Source organism: Nicotiana attenuata, unplaced genomic scaffold, assembly GCF_001879085.1.
Source record: "Nicotiana attenuata strain UT unplaced genomic scaffold, NIATTr2, whole genome shotgun sequence".
NCBI classification, from domain to species: Eukaryota; Viridiplantae; Streptophyta; class Magnoliopsida; order Solanales; family Solanaceae; genus Nicotiana; species Nicotiana attenuata.
The window spans coordinates 640-7,106 of record NW_017685016.1 but is presented as its reverse complement, the minus strand read 5'-3'; the positions used below and the strand labels follow the sequence as shown (position 1 = coordinate 7,106).

At 32.2% G+C, this 6,467-nt stretch overlaps 1 long non-coding RNA gene across 1 annotated transcript; it reads right to left on the bottom strand.

Moving 5' to 3' along the window:
• Window positions 1-3,982: 3,982 nt before the first annotated feature.
• LOC109222133 lies at window positions 3,983-5,080 on the bottom strand. Its single transcript, XR_002067356.1, has 2 exons — window positions 4,900-5,080; window positions 3,983-4,422 (listed from the first exon to the last, which is right to left on the bottom strand). It is a non-coding gene; the product is annotated as an uncharacterized LOC109222133 (long non-coding RNA).
• Between the last annotated feature and the right edge of the window lie 1,387 nt (window positions 5,081-6,467).

Below are 6,467 nucleotides of genomic sequence, written 5' to 3'. Positions count from 1 at the left end.
AAACTTTTTTTTTTTTTTTTTTTTTTTTTTTTAATGCCAGATAAATGAAATAGCATATATCTAATTCTAAAACTTCAAGTGTCGCATTATTAATGAAATACTCTAAATAACTTTATAAATATTGTACATACAACATTCAAAGCAACAGTAGAAACTTTTTTCCTCTCTTTTTATTCGGATGCAAGCGTATTAAACAATCATAAATGCTACTCTCTCTGGTCCAAAATAAGTGATTTTTTAGCTGTTTTCACACAGATTAAGAAATCCACCTTTTAGCATTAATTAGCAATGAAATTGACCATATTAACCTTTGCTATCTCTTCAGATAAATACTCCTAACACATACTCCAACACTATTTACTCCAAGGGCAATGTAGGAAAAAAATAATTACTTCATTCTTGAAATCTGAAAAAATCACTTATTTTGGACCCCAAAAAAAAGACCAAAAAATCACTTATTTTGAATCGGACGGAGTATGCTTTTGCTCGTTTACAAGCTTACCTAAAAGGATAGGCAACGGAACAGAATAACAACACAAGCACCTATGACAGAATAAAAGATCACACTTCTAGTAATTTGTTGCGAGAAAAAGCAACCACTTTGTTGCTACTAGTTTCACCAATAATAACCAGTTTGTACTCCACTAACTTTAGACTAATGGAGGTTGCAGGTATTCATGAAATTAGTCAAGGTGCGCGTAAACTGGTTTGGACACCACGGTCATAAAAAAAATTTTTAGACTAATGAGAGTAAAAAAAGAAGAAGTAGATTTTCATGAATTAGGGGAGAAAGAAGCTCAATGATATTGAATCTATTAGTTACCATCTTGTCTGAAATCAAGCAAGCACAAATGGCTTATATAATTTTTAACAAGGTTCTTAGTTTGTCTTGACCATGGAATTATTGTCTTGGAGCATATTTTTGTTATCCTTCTCCTCAGTCATCAGAATCTCTTTCTTGTTTTTGATTTGATCAAGAACTATGTTGTGTTGTGGTGGTTTAGTTTCTACAATTGGCCTTGGGGGCTTCTTTGCAGTTGTGTTTATGCATCTTCTGCAAATCAAACAACATAAAAGCCAACTAATAAGAATTTAACTTATACACACTGACGGTAAAAAAAACCCTTTACACTATCAGAGCTACTATATGCAGTTATTTTTTGTTCTAAGTTACTTTAACTTGACGGTATAAAAAACCTTTACACCGTTGACAGTGTAAGAAGTTAAACTCAATAAGAATAAATGACATGCACAATTACATATTGATGTGAAAGATAAAAAACAGGTAGTTGTTAACTCACATGGCAATAGTCTTAAGCAGACAAGCCTTGGAGGTTGGAAATATTTCCATGGTTTTGGGCACTAAGCGCCTGAACAAGAATGCCATTAGCAAAGTATGGATTAATTACTTGAGAAAATGAGATTAAGCTATAGCTAGTGTTAATTATTAGAATGTGCCCTGACTGAGGAAAGAAGATGTGGTATATAAAGAGCAATTAGACAATGTAATAATTGTAGGCAACTGTTGACTACAAAAATCAAAGTAGAATTTGAAAGGAAGACTATTTTTTTTTCATCCGGGTGTCTGGTATATTCACATTAGAATTTCCGACTAACTTCGGATTCGCGTCGTGAAATCTCACTATAGGGTAACGCGCTTTCTAACAAAGAGGACTCTATATCCAATACTCGAACCCAAAACCTATATTTAATGATGAAAACCAGTACTCCATCGCGATGGTTGTTGGTAGAAAGACTTCAATTTAGTGAAAGATGACAATAGTCTTCAGTTCACATTCTAAAACATTGTTTTTACTTCTTGTTTTTATACGCTTATGAATATTCTTGTTTCAGGATTCCTTATCCATCTATTGTCTTTTTTCTTTCTAAACCTTTTTCCAAATAATTTTGGTCAAGGCTACCTTTTTCACACATGGCTGGCTTATTGGAAAACAAGACAAATAAGATTTTTTTTTTAAATTATGAGAAAGAAGAGGACTTTGAATATGCAATGAGTTTAGTCAATTAATTGTGGAAGGAGAAATTAAAGGAATTTTGTGTTTGTTTTGCTCTAAATATAAGTTGTCCTTTTCCATATATAAAACAGGATAAATAAATCAATCAAATTTGATTCATGAATTGATTCTTTTCGGAGTTTAAATTTTTATTTGTCCATAGTTGACAAAAATTAAAATCTTTTAGGATTTTTTGTGTGTTTAAATTTCCATTTCTATGACTTCATATTGTTTTATCCAAATTCTGTGTTATGATCAAATTACAACTTTTTCCGTTGTCTGAACTGTATAACTTTGTCTCTCTTTCTTTTTCCGTTACATGAATATCTTGTTTCCACACTCCACGAAGCAAGTTGTTTGGACTGAAAAATCCCTCCTTTTGACCTAGTATTACTCCCCGTTTAAAAAAGATTGACAATATTTCTTTATTAGTCCGTTTAAAAAATATTGACATATTTTAATATTTCCTTAATAAAAAGTATTTATAGTCATACAAATATTCTATCAAGTTTAAGATCACAATTGTTTCAAAAGTTCTACTACCATACAATTGCTATGACTTATTTAAGACTATATCTCAAAAGTATTCCCTTCGTTATTAAAGTTTGTGCCAAATAAAATTAGGACATTCTTTTTGAAACGGATGAAGTAATATATAGTCTATAATTGGTTGACGATGAAATATTATATTTACATCGACATTCAGCGGGAGATCTAGAAGTTGTATCGCTTCAATCGAAACCCTTGTTTTTTGATCGAACTATGTAAATATTTGTAAAATAGCGAAAATTAGTAAGATAGTAACAAACCGGCTATATACTGATTATATATTTTGAATTTGCTTTTTTCCGACGTCAACGTCGTATATGATATATGAGTTTTTTTCGGGCTTTATTCATTTTTTACCCGCTCTAGAAACTATTTACATCAGCAACCGAAAAAGTGTATAAAATTTGTTTAATTTATGTATATAACATACAAAATATATAAGAATAAAACATACAAAATTATATTTTTTTCCAGCTATTATTTTGAAAACGGCTATACAATATCATTTTTTTTTTCCTTAAGCGTAGTACGCCTAATATACTTTTGTCTGTTCCTGCAACATCCTACACCTAATGTATTTTTGTCCGTTGTTGCTGTTGGGTGACAACCTACGAACTTGAATTTTAACTCTTCTCCTTCTTATGCTGCTGCTGCTGCTGCTTCTTCTATACCTCACCCTTATTATTTTTGTTTTTAATTTCTTTTGTATATTTATACATGAATCCTTTCTTTTCTTGTATTATCTTGCTGCATCTTCCAATTGATTGAAAATTTGTAAATACACTAAGCGTGAAACGTCTTTTTTGCTAATAACAAGCTAATCTTCGTTCAAACAACATGATTTCAAGTGCGGGATATGTTATTCAAAGTAATTATTTTTAGAATAAATAAGACAAAAACTAAAGCAACTAACATCTAATTCTCTTTTATAACAACTATATTTTCTAAATGCAAAGGGGAGCTTTGGAGCAATGATAAAGTTATTTTCGTTATCACGAGTTTGGGTTATAAAATCAGCCACAGACGCTTATATTAGGGTAGACTGTCTATATTACATCACTTGGGGACGAACCTACTCCGAAATCTACATGAATGTGGAGTGTGCACCGGGCTTTAAATACCAGTCGTCGCAAAAAGTAGCACTAAGATTTTACCGGGAATTGACACTACTACATAACCGACGGATTCTGACGGCTCATCAATAGTAACATAGCATTTGCTATTGAAAAAGGTTTGCCATTCAAAATATATGTCAATATTCCGATAGTTTCTTAACTTGGGTCGTACTCATTGGTTGTTCTTTTCTTCAATTCCTATACTAGTGTTGATGAACATTTTTATCATTGCGATTTTCGCCATTACATACATAAGGATAATCTGCAAAGGTTACCATATACCCTTTCAACGATATTACAAGGTTACAAAATACTTGAACTTTTAGATCAGTCACAGTGTTACAATCCATATATATTAGTAATCCGTGCATTATAATCGGTATATTACAATTTCTCTTATATTAGTACAACTTTTGCATTATTACGATCCATGCATTAAAAACCCTATATTACAATCCCTAAACGACCCCTAACAGGATAACCAAAGGAAAATAGGAAACAGAAGGACAATACAAGCACCTACTACAGAATAAGTTTAGAGTAAGTACGAATGACTTATTAGCTTTAAGAAACAAGATTCCTAGTTTGATTTGACCATGGAATTATTGTCTTGGAGCTTTCTGTTACTGTTCTCCTCTGTCATCAGAGTCTCTTTCTTGTCTTTGTAATTGTTGTTTTGTGGTGGTTTAGTTTTTACCGGTGGCCTTGGCGGCCTCCTTGTTGTATGAGTATTTAGGCATCTTCTGCAAATCAAACACGAACATTAATCCAACAAATCAAGAAGAAATGTCAGCCAAAAGTAATTCATGAATTTAAGTAAGGGAAATGCACAAATTTACTCTTCTACTCGACGAAATATCTTCCATAATAACTTGAGATCATTCATACCTTGGCTTCTAGCATGGATTCCACGTGTCACAACACTTTAGGAAAAATATCCGAATTTACATCTTTACTTTTGACTTATGGTTTAAAATTGTCCTTAGTTAAACTTCAGTTTGGAAGTCCTTAATGATTAATTAGGAAAAATATGAGACGATTTTGTAACAGAAAGGGTACTATGAGTTATTACTCCAAAGTATAATGAAGGTAAATGAAGATATTTCATATAGTAGAGGAGTATTTTTACAGCTTATTCCGTTAATAAAGATGATATAATCTTGCATGTACGCATGCATTTTTGAAAGGAAAACTACTTAGGATGTTAGCTGTTAACTCACATGGCTATTATTGTCTTGAGTAGACACGGCTTGAAGCTGGGAAATATTACCATGGATTTGGACACTATGCTACACGAAAAAGCCATTAGCAAAGAGTTTCTGAAATTTGCTTATTGGAGAATTACTGAGAGGAAGCAGTAATCTTGTTATATATGGTGTTCTGCACAAGGCAAGAAGATTGTGATATATAAAGAGCAATATTTCACACTGTGTGATCAATGTAGAAGCAATCATTCTCCACTAAAAAAGAAAAGAAAGAATTACTCCATAAAGAAAGACTTTACTTTTGGTGAAAGAGACATTAGTCTTTAGTGGCTTTCATTTTCGAAAGGCTTTAAATTTTGGATAGCTATAATGTATAGATTTCTTACGCCATCAAGATATAGTAACAGCAGGCAACTTTTCACATAACCTGATATGGTACACTAAAAAAATGAAAGAATAACTTGTTATATATAACGAATGTTAAACCAAACTGATGGTATAAAAAAGATCTACATTGTTTCGATATATAAACTTAAATTATTTTTCGACTACTTTCCCTTTGTTCTTTTTTTGTATGTCCACAGACCACAATTATGGATAAGCATGTTTCACGATTCTCCTATCCTTCTTTTCCTTTTTATTTCGTCCAAATAATTATGGTCCATGCAGCTTTTTCCAGACATTTCTGGCTTATAGGAAGACAAGAAACTGCGGCATTTGGTCAATTATGAGAAAAAGGACCGGAACCCAATTGTTGTTTTTTTGGACTCAAAGTACATTAATAAGTGTAAAAAAGAAAGTTACCTTTCTATATATAACGTCCAAATACAAGACGCTATATAGTCTGACGATTTGACTGATATATATATAGCATGCTGAATTTTTATGCTATACATATAGCGTACAAAATCAGCACGCTATACCCCTGATTATAAAATCCCCTTTGTCTTCTTCCCCGACCAGAACGAGCCCTCCCCCCATTTTTTTACTTCAATCTTGTTTCTGGTCCCCCCCACCCCCCGGTCGTGTTTAAAAAAAAAAAATCTGGGCCCCTCCCGTCACACAAAACATTAAGAAGGTAGGTCTCACATTGTAGTAGAGCATCGTATTATTGCGGTTTCACTCCTTCGGACTCAAATTTTCACACAAAATACTACATCGAGGTATTTCGATTTAGTTTATGTCGAAACTTGTATAATAATGCATATTAGTTGATTGAATGTTTTTCCATGTCGTTTTGTGTTTTATTTGCGGAACTAGTATGTTATATTTATCCGGACTTAAATATTAGTGTTCTAAAAAAAATGTAAAATGGAGAAATAATTTTTTATGTTAATATCCGGATTTAGGTATTAGTGTTTCCATGTCGGTTTGTGTTTTATTTGCGAAACTAGCACACTACAAAAAAAATCCCAATTGCTAACGGATTTTACCAACACCCCGAATTTGTTAGTGTATTAGCAACAGATTGCTAACAAAATGGTAACTAATTTATTTTTCAGAATTTAGTAACAGATTCCTAATGAATTGCCAACCAAAATTTTACTAACTAAATAATTTAGTTGGTAAATATGGCGGGAAAA